Consider the following 20,024-nt stretch of genomic DNA (forward strand, 5'->3'; position numbering starts at 1 on the left):
GGAGCACCCTTCAGTTGGTAGCATTTTCTTCTCACTTCCTGTTGCATTTGTGGGACAGAAAGTGAAAAGAGACACAAGCAGCAAATTTAGACTGACAAAGGCTTTAACTATTCTACTATATCGAAAATGCAAACAGGTTTGACTATACGCTTTGTACATTGCCTGATGATTGTCGAATAATCACTCACACCATGGCTGGTGGTCCAGTAAAGCCAATGACTCTAAGTTAAATCTGCTCCAGTGTGTGCTGACAGGCTGGAGAAAGCAAGAAGAAACATCTTTACATGTTTCACATTGTGCTATATGGTGGAGTCCACAATCAGCAGCATGCAGGCTTGTACTGAGTGAATCCTCTGACAGTTAGGGGTTGGCAGGACAATGATGTGTTTTGGGGGCCTACCTCTTTTTCAAATCTATCAGCACTGCCCAAAATAAGCTATACAATGCTAGACATGGCGGGTTCTGTTTTAAAACCCTGTGAGTTTAAAGTGATCCCACACTATATATTCCATTCTTTAACTTCATATAATGTCTAATTTAGATTTTTTTTTTTTTTATTATATCTAACATCTCTTGTGTCATGATATCTCTCTTTGTTTTCACTACTACTACTTTTTACTACTATACCCCTATCCCGGGGTAGCTTCTTAATTTTTTCCTCTCTCCAGTATTTGGGGTCCCCCCAGGGTGGGGCAAGATGCATTCGACCATGGCCTGGACTTAATGCAGTGACTTCTTGGCAGAGAGAATGCACATTGATAAGTGTAAAATTGTGTTTCTTCGAATATGATGTATGCACATATTTGATAATATATGTTCTTTTGATCCTGATCAAGCCAGCTAGGCTGAAACATCTTGGAGGCAGTACTTGAAACCACTATCTATTCATAAATGGAAACATCAAACATCTATCATAAAATTGAAAATAATTGTGATTTTAATTTGTTTTTTATTTTACTAAATAAAAATATATATTTTTTTATATAATTGTGTAATGTATTGAAACCTCTAAATCACACTTTTTTGTATCTGTGAATTTGTGACATTTGTTCAACAAGTGTTTTATATATAGACCCTTAAGTGATTTCTTTATTTTTGCAATATGGACTTTATTGACAAAGGACACATTGTAGATTGCACTTCTTTTTTTTGCAGCTTTACATAGTATACATATCCAGAAGTAAGTGTATCAAATAATTATATACAATGGTGCTCCAGTATTTTTTTTTGTGTTGTAATTACAATTCATTCTAAATTCAGGAAATAGTAAAAAAAAAAAAAAAAAAAAAGTGCTAATATTCTTTTCACATGTCAAGAATAAATGCATTCTAGCTCAACAGATTACTGTAAGCTGCATACAAGCTTGTACTGTAGATGCCAAGAATTTTTTTCTTGTCTAATAAATGTCTTCCTGGAAAGAATAGTTGTTAAATATACACAAGGATTTACAGCACCAATCCACTTCAGTCACGTTAACCTTTATTAAAAGTTGTCTGCCTGCTTATTCAAAACAATAAAAAGCAAGAGTGCAAAAATCATAATATTAATAGAGCCAATGCCAAGGGACAAAATGAGGAGTCTTGCCAATGTCAACTAATATCTCAGTGCAGCTTAGTTCTGTACATTAAAAATGTAGTAAATAGTCAGTCATGTAAAATGATTTAATGTAAACTTGTGGCCATTTCTGCAGGTAGCACACTAGAGCAGGAACCTTCCTGTCAACTAGTTTATCCCTAAAAAAGAAATACAAATAAAAATCCAGATTTGGACATACCAGTAACTCTATTTACAGGTGTCTTCCAGGACAACATATGAGACATAGGCACGTACCGTAACAGGGACAGGAAATTCACCAAAACACTTTCAAAGGAATTCACTTTGCTCAACTGGTCAGCTATAAAGGAAAATCAATGTGACTAATCTGAAGCAAACCACATACAACAAAAAATGATCATAATAAAAGGGTGGGAATCTTGCTGTCCAAGAAGACTTCTAGAAATAAAGTTACTTGTAGGTTTTACTCTGGATTTTTATTGTCTTCCAGGACTGCACATAACAGAATAACAAAATGTACCAGCTTAGGGGGGAAAAAAGAAAAGACTGGAGAGCTCTCTTCCCAAAGGACTGACCATGAACATTCAGATAGTCCCAGGTATATGAACATCTCGACATAAGGGGATAAAAACACAGGAGACTTGTGAAAATGTACACGGCTTATGACTAACTATCAGAAAAGGGTTCATCTGCTGGTGCCATTGTGTCTCCCAGATAGGGATGAGCTTCGAGTTTGAGTCAAACTCATGTTCAACTCGAACATTACTTTTTCGCTTGTTTGCCGAACAGCGAACAATTTGGGGTGTTCGCTGCAAATTCAAAAAGCCACGGAACACCCTGTAAAAGTCTATGGGAGAAATCTAAAATGCTAATTTTAAAGGCTTATATGCAAGTTATTGTCATAAAAAGTGTTTGGGGACCTGGGTCCTGCCCCAGGGGACATGTATCAATGCGAAAAAAGTTTTAAAAAGGCAGTTTTTTCAGGAGCAGTGATTTTAATAATGCTTAAAGTGAAACAATAAAAGTGTAATATTCCTTTAAATTTCGTACCTGGGGGGTGTGTATAGTATGCCTGTAAAGAGGCGCATGTTTCCCATGCTTAGAACTGTCCCTGCACAAAGTGTCATTTCTGAAGGAAAAAAAGTCATTTAAAAGCATTTGCGGCTATTATGAATTGTCAGCTCCCCATAATACAGATAACAGTCATTGAAAGTCATTGATAAAAAAAAAAGTGTGGGGTTCCCCCGAATTCAATTACCAGGCCCTTCAGGTTTGGTATAGGTATTAAGGGGTACCCCGCATCAATTAGAAAAAAATATGACCCCCTGCCCCATCCCTCCATCCCAGTCCGCTACCAGACCACCCCATAGCAGACGTTCACACATGCGATCTCTCACGAATACCACACGCCTCCAACCACGAGTCACCTTCCCCATTCTAGATAGACCCCTCTAGGGGTCTCCCTAGCGATGTCCCATAACACGCGCTGACCCCTTGTCCCCGCGAAGATTGACCCACCTTACATTACTATTGGCCCCTTGTCCCTCCTTCTCATTGGCCCTTTTACAAGCCTTGGGGCAATTCTTCATAGAGTAATACGACTTGGGCCACGTCTGATGGTCCGCAAACCACCTGTACTCCGGACATGCACCTAACTGGCTTCTTTTTACACACAGATCTGGTCCTATACATTTCGAGATGTTCCCGTGTTATGAATATTTTATTACTCTGTACCTATGCTGATTTTGTATCCTATCTGTTGTTGGAAATGCCTGTTCGTCTGTATTTCTTGAACTATTTTTCAAAATAAAATGTGTTTAAAAAAAAAAAAAAAAAAAAAAGAAAAAAATATGACGTTTAGTTCCCCCAAATATCCATTTTTAGATAAGTTTAGGTCTGTTCGCAGGTTCTGGTACGGGGGGGGGGGAGTGTTCAGCTCATCCTTACTCCCAGATATATAGGCTGCAGTTCCGGGGGTCCACCAGCGTGTGTCATTCAGCAGCCAGAAGCTCACATCATCTCATGTAGTCAGTCATCACCTGATGCTGGTTGCAGGAGATGTATTTAAACACTGCCCATGCTCTTACTCACTGCCTTGGTGTTGTCTCCATGTGCCCCTTACCTGCAGTCCTGTGTTCTTGCATCCTGATCCTGGACCCTGATCCTGACCCTGCAGCCTGATCCCGTCTTACTTGCTTGCTCCATTTCATGTTTCCTACTCCCTGTCCTGTCTTGTTCCCAGCTCCCTCTACTTGATCTTCCTTGTATGACCCTGGCTCTGTTACAACAATGCTTTGTTTATCCTACTTGCTGTAAAAGCTTGGTTTGGGCTGTTCTTCATTGTGAGTCACTATTGTTTGGTTATCTGTTTTGATTTACACAGTTTTGGTATACTGGAGGTGCATTTATATTTGTGTTATTCACGTATTTTTAAATAGATTATATTATTCTACACTTACTTGTGCGTAATAGTCTCTGTGGCAGTCCACACATTTCTGGTCACACCTGATCCTAATACTAACCTAGTATAAAGTTACACAGAATTGACTCAACGGGAAATATACGCTACATGTTCCAACAATAAGACAAAACCATAAGGGGCGTGGTCTGAGCACAGAAGAGAATAGCCACCTAATTCTGGAGCTCCGGCAGCCAGTGGGACACAAAACGAGCGCATACGGAAACCTGAGCCGACAAAGACATGTGAAAATCCAGGAACAGTTCTGCCTCCTGCTTCTGATCCTCGCAGAGCACCAAGCACACAATTGAGCTGCCAAGTACTGGAGATATTCCAGACACAGCCCTCTAACATGGGAGCGTCTTCACAGAACAGCACACAGGCTTCCAGCCATGCTGCAACCCAGCAGAGTCCAAGATCAGAGACACTGATAAGCGATCTTCAGCCACCAATGCCCCCAGCTCAGCACACCTCTCCTAGTCTGCATAACCTACCTTCACTGGCAGCAGACATTAAGGAGAGTCTCTCTGCTGCATTCTCAGCAGCTATCTCTGACCTCCACCATGATATTCAAGCCTGGATCCTTCTAAAACAGGTGAACTTGACGGTCCCCCTGAACCTGCTTCCATGGTTACCTAAGCGACATACTCCTAGAGAATATACAGAACACCCAATTCGTTTTGCACTCCTGTGACCCATTTTCAGCAGGGATGCGGACTGATGTCCACTCCCTGCTGACATCATAGAAATCAGTCCAGGCACCACATCATACTGACAATGGGAGTCTGGTTCTGCCAGATGCCCGGACTGATACCCATCTCAGCCTCTCAGCAAACCACTGAGAGCCTGAGACGGCCGCTCCCCACCCCTCCACAGCTCAGCACTCCAGTGAACGTGGAGACGCAGAGTGGAGAGCAGCAACTTAACAGTCAACAGCCCTCTGCTCAGAGCTGTGAGAACCAAGCCAGCAGTGTAGAGGCGCTGGGGGACAGACGCAGCATCAGACTGATACTGCATCCACCTAGGTAAGTATGATGGAGGAAAAATACCCAAATCCATACTCCTCTTTTAAGTCATCAAGGACACCATTTGTGCAAAAAGCAATCTGTAATAGTAGATTTAGATGGACAAGAAATACTGTTATGAGGTATGTACTGAAATTTTTATACAGTAACACAACAAAGAACGAAAGACATGCATGAATTATAGCATACTGTACTGTATACAGGCAACATGTGACACTTATAATCTGGTTGTACCACTGCAAAATTTATGTGTTGTCGTGAAAAGACAAAGAAGCTACACAAATGCCCTAATCCTCTTCACCAACATAGAATTCCACATTATCTACATAGGAAGCCAAGCAAGAGGGTAAACATCATAGTAGAGGATTGACATCACCATAATTCAATAGGTACAATGCATGTAAAGAGTTGGTGGTAAAAACTGGGCGAAACTGGATTCAACACTATACAGAAGAAATGCTGCAGTGCACTCACATGACATTGTATAAATGTCCTAAATCTCTGCAACAACATAGACTATCCTGCTATACATACAGGAAGTCATGTAAGGGGTTTCTATTGTGTTATTGGATAAACTATGGTGCATAGGTATAACACATGTCCGCTACATCATTGGTCATCAACCCTGTCCTCAGGACCCACTAACAGGCCAGGTTTTATGTATTACCTTGGGGAGATGCAGACTAGAATACGGCAATCACTGAGCAGCAAATGATATCACCTGTGATGTATTTCAGTTATCTTGCAAACCTGGCCTGTTAGTGGGCCCTGAGGACAGGGTTGATGACCAGTGCGCTACATAATAAGTTACAGTCTCAAAAAGACTCCACCTAAACTCGCACATGCTAAATTACTGGAAATACCATTAAACTTACATGCCACAAGCATTGGCTGTTGGATTGACCTGGCTCAGGGATTGATATACAGTATACCTATAACAATATGAATAGGTGAAATATAAATGTTATAGAAATGAATTCCAGTGTAATGTATGTAAATACACTGACACACATAAACTGCAGAGGCAAGAATTGTGAGGAAGCCAATAAGATAAGCAGATATAATAAATAAGTGTGCAACTATTAGAATATGACAGTGTTATAAAGCTCAGTAAAAAGAAAAGTTATTTTTCTGAGGCTAGGGGATCCTAGAGAGGGTGGCAGAGCAGAGCTGAGTGCAGGATGATCAGTAGGGATTTTAAAAAGTAATTAGTAAAGTAAAAGTAAAAACTGTTTATCTTCTTTCACCCAGGCTGTACCTCCTCTTTAAGCAACAAGGGTGTGGAAACAATAACTGCTATGCCAGACAGGGGGATCACAGAGTGGTTGAGGGTGCGTTGGTCCCTGTGATGACTGTTTCCCTCCAGTTGGAAGGACCAGATAAGGATGCATGCATTGCAGATGTGTTGTCCACAGCCCAGCCAATGAATGTCAAGTGTCAAGGTGACAATGTAATGAATGTTGACTTGCAGAGATTCTCATTTCAATGCAATTCATGTCAATATGCAAACGCTTTTTAGGGACCTTTCCCTCATCAGAGACATGGAGGGGCTCATCCACTGCAGTTTGATAGACTGAGACATTTAAAGGGGCCTCCACCTCACTGGAAGTACCCATCATCCTGATGCTCCCCTGGAACGCTGTCAGATGCATGTATCCCTCTAACTCAACAATGAGTCTCTGCAAGTCATTACATTGTCACCTTGACACGTGACATTCATTGGCTGGGCTGTGGACAACACATCTACTATGAATGCATCCTTATCTGGTCCTTCCAACTGGAGGGAAACAGTCTTCGCAGGGACCAACGCACCCTCAACCGCTCTGTGATCCCCCTGTCTGGCATAGCAGTTATTGTGTCCACACCCTTGTTGCTAAAAGAGGAGGTCCAGCCTGGGTGAAAGAAAATAAAAAGTCTTTACTTTTACTTTACTAATTACTTTTTAAAATCTTTCCCCATGGAGTCTGCTCAGGTGGTGTTTTGCAGTGTAGAGATGCCCTGTAAGAGCCACGTCCTACAGCTCCATGCGGCAAGCTACACCCCCATTTATTGCCTTTAGTGAAAAACCATTGCTGTGCTATTCATATTATTATGCATCAGCTGTTGCACTAGGTCTGCATGCAACTTTTTTACTTGCTCTAATGTTCAGATTTGGTGTGTAAGCTATACTTCTTCTTGTGTCCCAGTTGATAGTCATCCTGCCACTTTTTTTAGCTTCTGCTTACTATCAGAAGTTATCACTGGTTAACCTGTTTGCTGGATTATGGGTAAGTATAGCTCAAACCTATCCTATGATTGTCAGAGCCTCTGAGTCTGGGTAACTGAATTTTTTTTCTCCACTTTAAGGTATATTTTACTTCAGGTATTAATTTCCAGGTGGGTGGATATCTTATTATCTTATTATGTATAAATCTTGCGCTTACCCAAAAAACAAATAACCAATTTGAATGGGCATATGAAGTTGCTGCAACTTAAAAAAGTCGAAATACTCAACTTAAATACATATATAATAAATAAGTGCAAAAAGAAAAGTCCACACTTAAAGATGTCATTATAATCCCGTAGTACAAAAACGTGTCCAAAAGAGTGCTTTTTGTGTGAGTTCATACACATCTGTGTTTAACAGTGCTCTCTCCAACACATAGGGAATTATGCTCCTCTTAACAGAAATAATGGATCCAAGATGATAGGGATCTCGCATGCTTTCTATGATTTAAATTAACTGCTATGTTACACTCCTGAGACTTCGGTAAGAAAGCTCCCTCCTAGTAGGATATTGACATTGCCTGAATACGAATATTTCATATTAGACATGTGCAATCTGTTTAGTTCTGAATGAATTTTTTAAGGAATTTTAGACAAATTTTTTAATGTGAAAATATCCAAATTTCCAAATTTTTGAATTTCAGAATTTTTCCGAATATTTAGAAATCCAAAAATTCTAAAATTCTAAATGTTCAAAATTTGGAAATTTGAAATTTGAAAAGCCGAAATTCGGAAATTTGGAAATCCAAAAATAAGAATAAAAATCTGATAATTCAAAAGAACAACAATCTGAAAATAAGAACGAAAATCCAAAAATAACTATTACTAACTATTAAATTATAGGTATTGGAATTTCCTTTCAAATTTGGCTGTTAGAGAACGTAACAAATATGAATTTATCCAAATTTATTACAAATTATCCATAATGAATTCCATATCTAAATGAATGGAACCTAACAAATTAATAATAATAAAAAAACAATAATAATAAAAATGCATTTGTATTAACATTATTTATTATTATTTTGTCCCATTCCATTTGTTTAGATACGTTCTAGACATGTGCAGAGTAAAATATTTTGTTTCGGAATTTCGTTTTCATCCGAAAAATTCATTTATTTAGTTACTCCCGAAATTCGCTTTTATTTATTTAGTTTTTCGTTCAAAAATTGCATTCGTCCGAAAATCCACATGAATTACAGTCGAATCTGTCTTTGAAGGCTTATGGTGCCTGTCGATGTATAAAGAAGATTCGACGGAGCTAGTATATAGCATACTTCGTGTGAACTTTAGAACCCTATTAAAGTCTATGGGACTCCAACATTCAAAATCTAAAGTGCTAATTTTAAAGGCTAATATGCAAGTTACTGTCCTAAAAAGTGTTTGGGGACCTGGGTCCTGCCCCAGGGGACATGTATCAATGCAAAAAAAAGTTTGAAAAATGGCAGTTTTTTCGGGAGCAGTGATTTTAATAATGATTAAAGTAAAACAATAAAAGTATAATATTCCTTAAAATTTCGTAGGGGGGGGGGGGGGGGGGTATCTATAGTATGCCTGTGAAGGGGCGCATGTTTCTGGTGCTTAGAACTGTCCCTGCACAAAGTGTCATTTATGCAGGAAAAAAAGTCCTTTAAAATCACTCGCAGCTATTATGAATTGTTGGCTCCGTAATACAGAGAACACTCATTGAAAGTCATTGATAAAATAAATAAATAAATAAATAAAAAAAGCATGGGGGTCCCCCAAATTTAATTACCAGGCCCTTCAGGTCTGGTATGGATATTAAGGGGAACCCTGCGTCAAATTAAAAAAAAATTGACGTGGGGTTCCCCCTAAATATCCATACCAGACCCTTCAGGTCTGGTATGGATATTAAGGGGAACCCCGCGTCAAATAAAAAAAATTGACGTGGGGGTCCCCTTAAAAATCCATACCAGACCCTTTTCCTGCAGCCTGCCAGGTTGCGTGCTTGGATAAAGGGTCTGGTATGGATTTTTAGGGGGACCCACGTCAATTTTTTTTTAATTTGATGCGGGGTTCCCCTTAATATCCATACCAGACCTGAATGGTATTTAGGGGGAACCCCACGTCAATTTTTTTTTTTAATTTGACGCAGGGTTCCCCTTAATATCCATACCAGACCTGAAGGACCTGGTAATTGAATTTGGGGGACCCCCACGCTTTTTTTTAAATTTATTTATTTATTTTATCAATGACTTTCAATGAGTGTTCTCTATATTACGGAGCCGACAATTCATAATAGCTGCGAGTGATTTTAAAGGACTTTTTTTCCTGCATAAATACTTTGCGCAGGGACAGTTCTAAGCACCAGAAACATGCGCCCCTTCACAGGCATACTATAGACACCCCCCAGCTAAGAAATTTAAAGGAATATTACACTTTTATTGTTTCACTTTAATCATTATTAAAATCCCTGCTTCCGAAAAAACTACAGTTTTTAAAACTTTTTTTTGCATTAATACATGTCCCCTGGGGCAGGACCCGGGTCCCCAAACACTTTTTAGAACAGTAACTTGCAGAATCTTTTCTCTCTGTCAAATCTTTTTTCTCTGTCAAATATTTTCTCTATATAATCTTGGACTAATAGAGGTAAGGTTAGGCACATTCGACCACAGGTTCTACAGACACAGATTGTTATTTTCAGAGTCACGTTGAATCTCCTATTCTATATCGAACTGTTGTAACAAGGAAAACGAAAATAAAGCATTTATTTATGTCGGATCTTTCGTTTCTCTGATTCTGTGCTTTAGTTATCATTTGTCAAAACTAAAATACCTGAAATTCGGACGAAAATGCATTCGGACGAAAAAGAATGCACATGTCTAATACATTCTTTATTTCGGATAATTCGTAACTTTAGATACATTTGTATTCGTTATGTTCACTAACAGCCAAATTTGAAAGGAAATTCCAATACCTATATTTTAATAGTTAGTTCTTATTAGTTAGTTATTATTTAAAATTTTTACATTTTTGGATTTTCTGCCTTTCAAATCTTCAGAATTTCCTTTCTTATTTTTGGATTTTTCGATTTTTGAACTTCTGAATTTCCAAATTTTCTAATTTATAAATTTTCTAATTTATGAATTTTCGAATTTACAGATTTCCAAATTTCGGAATTTCCGAATTTTTTAATTTAAGGATTTATAAATTAGGTATTTTTGAATTTATGAATTTTCGAATTCACAAATTTTCAAATTTACGAATTTTCAAATTTACGAATTTTAGATTTTCTGAAAAAAAAAATTTATAAAACAAAAACAAACACATTTTTTGGCAGTGTCCCGGCCCCTTACCATGTGATCAGCTGTCAGCCAATGACAGCTGATCACATGATGTAAACAAAAGCTTGGTAATCAGTACTCGGATCAGTGATCAGCTGAGTCTCAGTGACTCGGTGATCACAGCGTGCTCCGTACGTGCCCTGTATGGCGCGCGCAGGGAGCGTGCACAGGGGAGGCCATCATATGACGGCTTACCGGAAATTCACATCCGCGCTGTGGCCGTCATTCGGCCATAGCGGGGATGCCAGGAGGTTAAATAAAGACCCTAGTGTGTTTGCGGTGTGAATAAAGCCCTGTGTCTCAAATTACAGTAGACTACAGGAAAATGAATCAAATAAGTTGCTTTGCATTTCACTTTGGGACTTAAAATGGTAATAAACCCAAAAACTAAACTTTAGAGACAAATTAAAGCCAAACTCCAGCTTACAACTAATCTCTCATGCAGAGATCACATGCTAGTGATCGGCTCTGGATGCAGGCAGTCTGCATCCAGGGTCAGTCACTTGCATGCACTCACTGCATGAGAGATTGCACATGAGGGAGCATGATTAGCAGTGGGAGCCAGCAGCCTCCAACTGCTTTCAATAGGGCTTCTTTATGCAGCTAATCACAGGAACACCTGCTGGGATTCTCACATGTAATTAGACTGCACGTGATTAACGGCACAGGCTAGGGAAGAAACGGCACTTCATTTTGTTTCTTCCCTGCAAATTTTCGGCGGACTACAACTGAAATATCTCCTAAACGGAGCACGTTTAGGAGATATTTCCACTACCTATAGGTAAGCCTTATTCTAGGCTTACCTATAGGTAGAAGTCCAAAAAGTGGGTTTACAACCACTTTAAAGGAATAAAAAAAAAACTGACCAACTTATTGGTAAAAATAAAAGGAAGAAATTCTAAAATAAATCAAATGCAGCCCCCACATTACAGATTAGTAAATTGCAAAATATAACATTCTTGTTTTTAGATTTTATACTGCTTTGCATGTCTTGAGTTCCTGGCTTAACTTTTTTTTTTTTTTTTGGAGAAAAAAAAAATGGTCTTAATTAAACAAACCTTAAATTATCTTTATCAGCAAAGAACCATAACCAGTAAAAATAGAGAAATGCATTTGTTGAGCCGAGTGCAACAGATCACCATCTTCTGTGGGTGGTCACCCCAATGTTCTATACACAGTCTAAGCATAGGTTGGTACAGTAGCCAATACCGGTCCACCCAGAGCAGGCTCCTTTAGGGCCGGTTCACACTGCAGGCGATGCGAGGCGACACCGACTTGCCTCGCCGCGACCTGCCGTGACCTCAGCGGCAACTTGCAGATGACTTCTGTATAGAAGTCAATGCAAGACGCCCCGAGGTCGCCCGAAAGTAGTACAGGAACCTTTTTTCTGAGTCGGAGCGACTCGAGTCGCTCCTCTCAGAACGGTTCCATTGTACAGAACGGGGGCGACTTGTCAGATCGAGGCGAGGCAAGTCGTGTCGCCTCGCATCGCCCGCAGTGTGAACCGGCTCTAAGTGTACACGCTCTGTCCATTTAATAGTCATTATCATCTGGGAGATGATCACATTTTCTGTGACGTGGTGGGAGCTTTCAGCGTGGTGGAGGTTCCAATGGGTGCTTCTGAACTGTGTTCTTCCACTCTTGTGAAAAAGTATGCCTTGCAGCCCACAGGTAGCAGCACATGTAGAAGCACCATGCTCGTTACCATTCCTATAGCCACCATCTTGTTGTCTCTGCGGATGTGCGGCCAGAAAGCCAGAACGAGGACAAAAGCAGAAAGACACATGGCCAGCAGAAGAATGATCCAGCGGAATATTTCATACGGGACTACGCAGAGAAGAGTAGAAGGAATGTATGCAGACAGGGAGTAGCCATAGACACACACAGTCTCCATGAAGCTGTAGGTCCCCACTGTTGGGATCACTCCTTTCCTCCACTGCAGGAATCCCCATAGACATAAAGGTACCAGCCAGGCATAACTGTATATGACGATCCCAGCAACCATCACTTTGTGAAACTGGGCGCTGTAGTTGCAATCTGGTTTGCCATGCATCTGGATAAAGGTGGCAAGGTTCCCCACCACTGTGACAGTGATAACAAGTGTGGCACAGATCCAGAAGGGCCCATAAAGTTCAGGATGATTCCGCAAATGATGTCTGACAAAATTCTTCCCAGGAACAGGCATGAAGGACGCTCGGATCCTGTCCAGCACCTGGTATGTGTCTACATCGAACAGGTCCTGATAGTACTGAAAGGTCTAGAAACCTGCAGATTTCTTCTGGGATGAGAGGAGCTCAGTCTGATCGGTCTCACCCTCCTCTCCCTCACTGTCATCTCCCATGGGCAGTGTGGCATGCTGTGGCTTTGTCTCCTCATTGGCACTCTTGGTTGTGGCGGTCGGGTTCTCAGACAGGAGGACGGCAGCTTCTTCAAACTCTTGGAACTGGAGCTGGTCGGGGGCCGCCATGTCAGCTGAGGGACATCTCACCGGTCACATCTTAACTTTTTAATTAGTCTTGTGGTCAGATAAATCCTACATACTGCAGATCCAAGGCTTTAACAGTAGAGAGATAGGAGCCCTTGAGTGATATGATCAATGCATTTGAACTAAAAATGTTTTTGTTTTGTTTTTTTCATCCAAACCAGACCTGGAAGTATCTGACCACCATATGACCATTCATTTAATAGTAGCAGGAATTAATGGACAGTTTTCAATGTTTTATTTAATTATTACTGTATAATATATCAATGCTTCATAAATATATAAAAAAAAAATGAATTAAGGAATAAACCCCTTAGTGGTTATGTCATTTTTCAAGTAACTTTTTTTCCCAAATATGTACACAAACAGTTTCTGTTATAAATGAGTTGTCACTCTGAATTATTTTTAGCACCAATCAATTGCTGATTAAATTGCTTAATTCCTTTAATTCCTTTAAAAATACTGTTCACTTGTCAATAGGCCATTTTAAACACATTAGCTTTAAAATAAACATAAAGTGGTTTACTATCAGTCTCGTGATCAGCCTAAAATGACCAGAGACTTCTATTTGTAAAGCTTTAATGAAGCTCATAAATATGTGTCTGGAAGCAGAATGTATTTGTTTCTAGATCAACAGGGTATTTTATATGCAAATGAGTTTCTACCAACATTTATTCTTTTCAGCTTTCTGTACAGTGCAATGACTCATGCAGACAAAGAAAATCCATACGTAAATGTTTTAGGGTAAATGTTTAGTAAAAATTAGATAACTTTCAAGTTTAAAATGGGGATGTTTATTCTTATCTTCTGTAACAAATTAAGCAATTTGTAGAAAGACAACTGAATCTGTAACTTAATTCCAGCAATATCACTAGTCATTGATATTATAACAATTTGTCCCATCCTAACTGTCTGATCCTATTGTCAGAAACGTTTAAGGGTGAACTCCAGCTAAACCTAAAATTAAACATAACAATATATATTAAAGAGAACAAATATTAACATAGACCTTTTGTTTCTCTTTGGTGATATAGGAGGTTATTTACTAAAGCAAAATCCACTTTGCACTGGAAGTGCACTTGGAAGTAAAGTCGCTGTAGATCCGAGGGGGACATGCAAGGGGAAAAAAAAACAGCATTTTAGCTTGCACATGATTGGATAATCAAATCAGCAGAGCTTCCACTCATTTCAGATCTACTCTTTAGATTTAGAGCCACTGCACTTTCAAGTGCACTTGCAGTGCAAAGTGGATTTGCCTTTCGTAACTAACCCCCATTGTGTTAAAACATTGGTTTATAAATATTATTACAAAACACTTTAACAGAAACTTTCTTTTGTATGTGTGTATGGGACAGTTGTATTTTAAAATGACATTTGTCTTGTCTCTGGATGGCTATGTTTATTTCTAATAATATCAAAATGTCAGCAGCATTCCTTGCTCTCCCTCATCACAGACAGTACCATAATTTGATTGCACATAGCATATGAGAAGTGCCCCTCTTCCTGTTATTTGTGGTTGCTGAGCAATGGAAAGGAAGTCTGTACCCAAGCACTGTGGGCAAATTACTTTTGTGTCAGGATGGGTGTTATAAATAGATTAGCAAAAAACTCTTTACTGACAGGACAGCTCTGAAAGTTTTTTTTTCCTATCTGGAGGGGGGTATGTGCCATTCCTACAATCAGCTGTCTCCCAGTGTAATCCAAGACTTCTCTCACGGTGCAGAATGAGGAAGTGAACATTCTAACATGATGTGCACCTTCTAAAATGTATATAAATCTGAAGACAGTAGATAAACATGTAAATCTTATGTAGGCAGATTTGTTTCATTTCTGTGTATCATCGGAGGCTGTTCACTCCACTGTGTTTAAATGCATGGGATGTCGGTACCTTTATGTATATAGATTTTTTTGGAAATTGATCTCTAGCCACACCTTAACTGTGTATAGTGAGGGTTTACATCCACTTGAATGAAAAACGTAAAAAATACACAAATACAGGGGTAGCACTACAGCCCCTAAATGACAGGTTCTACTACTACTATTTGATCAATTGGGTCACCCAGGATCCCTATTGGCTTGCTTATATTCAAAGGCTGGCCAAGAAACTGTAATTTGTGGTGGGACAGCATCAATGGGCAGTTGGTTGTCCTGGACTCTGGTTAACATCATTGGATTATGATAGATAGATGTGGATCTTCATAGCCAGACAACCAGACATGACTAATGCTGAATTAACATTGTGGGGCTTGTTTATTTTGTGTTTCTTTTTCTTTTACTTTCAACACGGTTGGTGTTGGATTTACATTTTGAGACTTTTTATTTATTTATTGTTTTCAATAAATAACTTTTTTCATAGCGTGATTACTTTTATTTATTTTTTTAAGTTACAAGGAGTAATATCCTGTATTAATTCACATAGAAAATTCAAATATCTAAAAGCCCCATATTTTATTACTTTATGTATAATATTCATTTACCCTTTAGGGTGATATCCCTCTTTTAATGTGAATAGTAGTCATTAGGGAGGTCACAATTGTTTAACAAGGGGAACTGGCCTAATTGAAGGTGCATGCCCACTCTACATACACTCTCTTGATTGTAAGGTAAACTCATATTCATCAGCTAAGGATATATACATTGTTTGGGGTGCTTCAATTACTGATGGAGTATTATCCTTTTTTAGCTTGTGTCCTAGGGGACATTTACAATATATATTGGCACCTTGATTTAAAAAAAAACAGTACCTTGATGGGCTCCTTTATACTTTAAATTTTTAAGGTATCAATATGCTTAACCTCAAAAGCCGAACTCAAAGCTTCCCATTACTAATTACTGCACCTGCTATTAGCACAGCACAAAATCTATGAATAATAATTGCTACATATCATATGCAGTGCTGTTTCCAGCAGTGGGCTCTTCCCATCTGCTGCCAAAACAAAATTAAGTCAGGCTGAGTGTTGCTCAGCCTATCACAAGAGGCCTTGTATTTTATCAGTGGACAGATGGCTTCCTCTGATTGACTGAGGAGGAGGGGTGGGTGGACGATGTAACAATCTTCATCTCAGCCCATCAGAGGAATCCTTGTATTTATTATTAAAATATAGGGCTTCAATAATTTTGTTCTAATGGGAAGTTCTGGTACAGCTGACAGAACACAGCTGGAGCTTGTATGTAGTTTTAGCTAATGCCACATGCAGTTTATACAGCACTGACAGTGGGTACAGTAATTAGTAAAGGAAATCTCTCATTTGGGCCAGCTTGGAAAACAAAGTTGGTTGATCAATCAACATGGTACATTCAGCCCGCCCATACATGGTTCGAACCTCAGCAGGTTCCTATTGAACCATCTGAGATTAGAACCATCTATGGCTGGCATAAGGGGTTCTCCACTTTTTTTGCAGGGAGTATCTACAGATGTCTTACTAAATGTTGCTTACAGCATATATCATTTATAATAATAACCAATTTTGCCAGACCAGAATGAGGATCAGTTTTTTGAACAATATGTACTTACTGAAAGGAAGACAAACAAACTAAACAAAAAACTCACTAATCAACTAGTTGAAGAAAACCTAATTAATATTGTTTCTTTGTGCAGATTTGCAAAGTACTATCTAGTACATTTTAAACTGAAAAACTATAAGCTTTGGAGTTTCTGGAGCTCATCAGTGAATCACAAGACACATTACTACTGCACATACTTCAGGACAAATGTAGTTAATCATCACAGCACACCATGCAATAATATTGCAAGAGGAATAAATAATTTGAATTTATCAAATGAAACACAACATTTTCCAAACTCTGATGACACCCTGAAGGCATTTTAATGCACAATATAGAGACAGAAAACAATTCACTGTAATTAATTTTCATGAGAATGTTTCCACCTTTTATTCCAAGTTTAATTTGTTCTGATGTTAGGATTGAAATAATACAACATTAACCTTATGAAATCCTTAGATAATATTGTTGTTTCTGTCTAGTGTTATTGGTATTTTCCCAAGTGCAGGCAATATCAATGTATTATTTCTATGCAGCAAGTTGGAGTTCTTTTTTAGGTTATTTGCTCTGGGTATGACTTTCTTGCCTTATCTTTTGGACCCTAGTTTCCTCCTGCTAGTATGGACATTAGAAAAAAAAACACTCTAGCACCCTGATCCTTTATGACAAGAATACTAAAAGGATCAATCAATAAAAGGTAAATAAATATAAAAAACAAATAATTCAATGTGTAATCAAAACTTTATCCCACCTCCTATGAAGGCTTGACACTGAAACGCGTAAGGTGTGGGTTGAATCATGGCATCTTTATGCACAGCCTGTCTAGCTTGCAGCTTAGCGAGAGAACCAGAGCCAACAGCGCTTATGAGCCTAAGTGTGTAATACTTAGTGTCATGCTGACACTTACTTGTAAGTGCAATACTTTTGCGTGCAGTTCTGCGTCTCTGCTTCCACTTTCTTTGTAATTTATGTACACCTGTTTAAGTTGATTTTAAGTGCTATGTTAAATAAAAGGCATATATATTTCACTATGGGAGATTATTCCTTTTTACATTCCCTTGCTGATGTCTGGAGATCTTGTGGCTGTTGATTTCGATCTGCTTTGGAGACTTCTTTGCTGAGCGATTGAGATGAACATCGGGAGTAACCTTATACCCATTTGATGTATGTGACTCCTGTAATGGGGGTCATATATATCCAGTGAGTAGGCTGTGTGACTGGTGTTGGTGTAGGAAGGTTTAGTCACTTGATTGTTGGATCTAAGGAATCATATGCACCACTAAAAACTATTTGATATTTTTTGGACATTTTTTCACCTTTTAAATAATATTATAAGTTCTTTGGACATTGCATTTTATCATTTGTCATCTATTGGAAACCTTGGGTGGCAATTTCAATGCAGATTTGTATATTAACACCTTAAATTAATCAATACATGTTTGTATTATATATTTTGCACGTTCACTCATAGCAATTAATCCATTGGGGACATCTAGTGGTCATTCATGATACTGCACTTTTTGCACTTTATTGTTTATATAAATAGATTAACCAGTTCCCGACTGGGTAACGCAGATAAACTGTGGCAGAATGGCTCTCCTGGGTGAAATCCCGTATGCGTACGTCCTTCACCTTAGTGGCCACCAGAGGGTGCACACCTGCTGCACAGTGGGGTACCCGATGCGTGTGGCCAGCATGTACATTAACCATCAGCCATGCTTGATCGCATCATGATCACTTTCTGTCAGGGCAAAAGCCCCCTAGTGTTAACTCCTTTCCTGCCAGTGACATTTATACAGTAATCAGTGCAGTTTTAGCACTGATTGCTGTATAAATGTCAATGGTCCCAAAAATATATCAAAAGCGTCTGATCTGTCCATTGCAATGTCGCAGTACCGCTAAAAATTGCAGGTAACTGCCATTACTAGTAAAAAATAAATAAATAATAAAAATGCCATAAAAATGCTATAAATCTTTCCCATAGTTTGTAGATGCAATACCTTTTGCGCAAACCAATCAATATACACAATGCATTTTTTTTCTTTTTTTACCAAAAATATGTAGAAGAATATATATTAGCCTAAACTGGTGAAAAAAAAAAAATTTCCCAAAAAATTGTGGGATATTATAGCAAAAAGTAAAAAATATTTTTTTTCAAAATGTACACTCTTTTTTTGTTTATAGATCAGAAAATTAAAACCGCAGAGGTGATCAAATGCTACCAAAAGAAAGCACTATTTGTGGGAAAAAAAGGACACAAATGTTGTTTTAGTACAGCAATGCATGACTGCGCAATTGTCAGTTAAATCACGCAGTGCCTAATTGTGAAAAGTGCTCTGGTCAGGAAGGGGGTAAAATCTTCCGGGGCTGAAGTGGTTAATAGAGTGCATGGTTTACTACTATTTTTTCTTTCTGTTAGATTTTTTAACCTCACAACAAGCATACCCTAACCCCACCATTATATTTGTATATATTTGTGCAGGTAAGGAAATTACACCTAGTTGATTAAGCCTTACACTTGATACTTTTTTGATGCATAATAAATGTTAAAATGTTTTTACTCTATGGATTCCTCTCATTCCCTATATATACATGTGAGAGAATGAGTGTGGACCATAGGGATTAACCCATTATGTGCTGGAGAGGATTTCCTATCTGTCTTTTTTGTTAAAGTAAAAGAGACATTTTCACCATATGAACTGACTTTTAAATTGGTTGTTTCCTATTGAAGGAGAGGTCATATAGTGACCACTGGAGGATTTGGAAAGCACCACAGCACTTGGGAATATTATATACAGTGTTTACTCGAACTGCACATTTTGCACCCAATATGAACTTTTTATTTTTAGTATTTATTTATAATGCATTTGATTAATCGGCTTGTGGGTATATACATTTTTTGAATCATTATACATGCAAGTTGACACGTTTAGTGAATTATTATTATTTTTTTAGCACCTGATATCAATTTATTGTTTTTTTTTTATATTCATTTTTATATATATTTATCAATAGCACTTTAAACACACATAGCTGATGAATTACGGAATATATATTTTGCTGGATTTATTTCAATTTATTTGGATACACTTTTTAGTGAGGATGTTTTGATTAAACATTGAATTATTTGTTTTTTATTTATATACCTTTATAATTTCAGTATCCTTGTCATAAAGCATCAGGGCGGTAGAGCGTTGTTTTTTTCTAGTGTCCATACTAGCAGGAAGAAACTAGGGTCCAAAAGATAAGGTGAGGAAATCATCCCCAGAGCAAAATGTTTAATTATATTTATTAAGTTATTAAAAACATGAAAACATTCCACATCATTTCAAAACCATATATATACAAAACATTCATAATAAACAACACAAGAAATATTCCACCATCTCCCCCCTCTTCCCCCCCACCCCAGAAGGGAAAAAAACACCCCC

At 38.3% G+C, this 20,024-nt stretch overlaps 1 pseudogene; it reads right to left on the reverse strand.

Moving 5' to 3' along the window:
* Positions 1-12,126: 12,126 nt before the first annotated feature.
* On the reverse strand, positions 12,127-13,097 carry LOC143974997 (protein YIPF1 pseudogene; annotated as a pseudogene).
* Between the last annotated feature and the right edge of the window lie 6,927 nt (positions 13,098-20,024).

The sequence above is a fragment of the Lithobates pipiens genome, unplaced genomic scaffold (genome assembly GCF_037356315.1).
Source record: "Lithobates pipiens isolate NorthernLeopardFrog02 unplaced genomic scaffold, aLitPip1_a1.2 Scaffold_13, whole genome shotgun sequence".
Taxonomy (NCBI): Eukaryota; Metazoa; Chordata; class Amphibia; order Anura; family Ranidae; genus Lithobates; species Lithobates pipiens.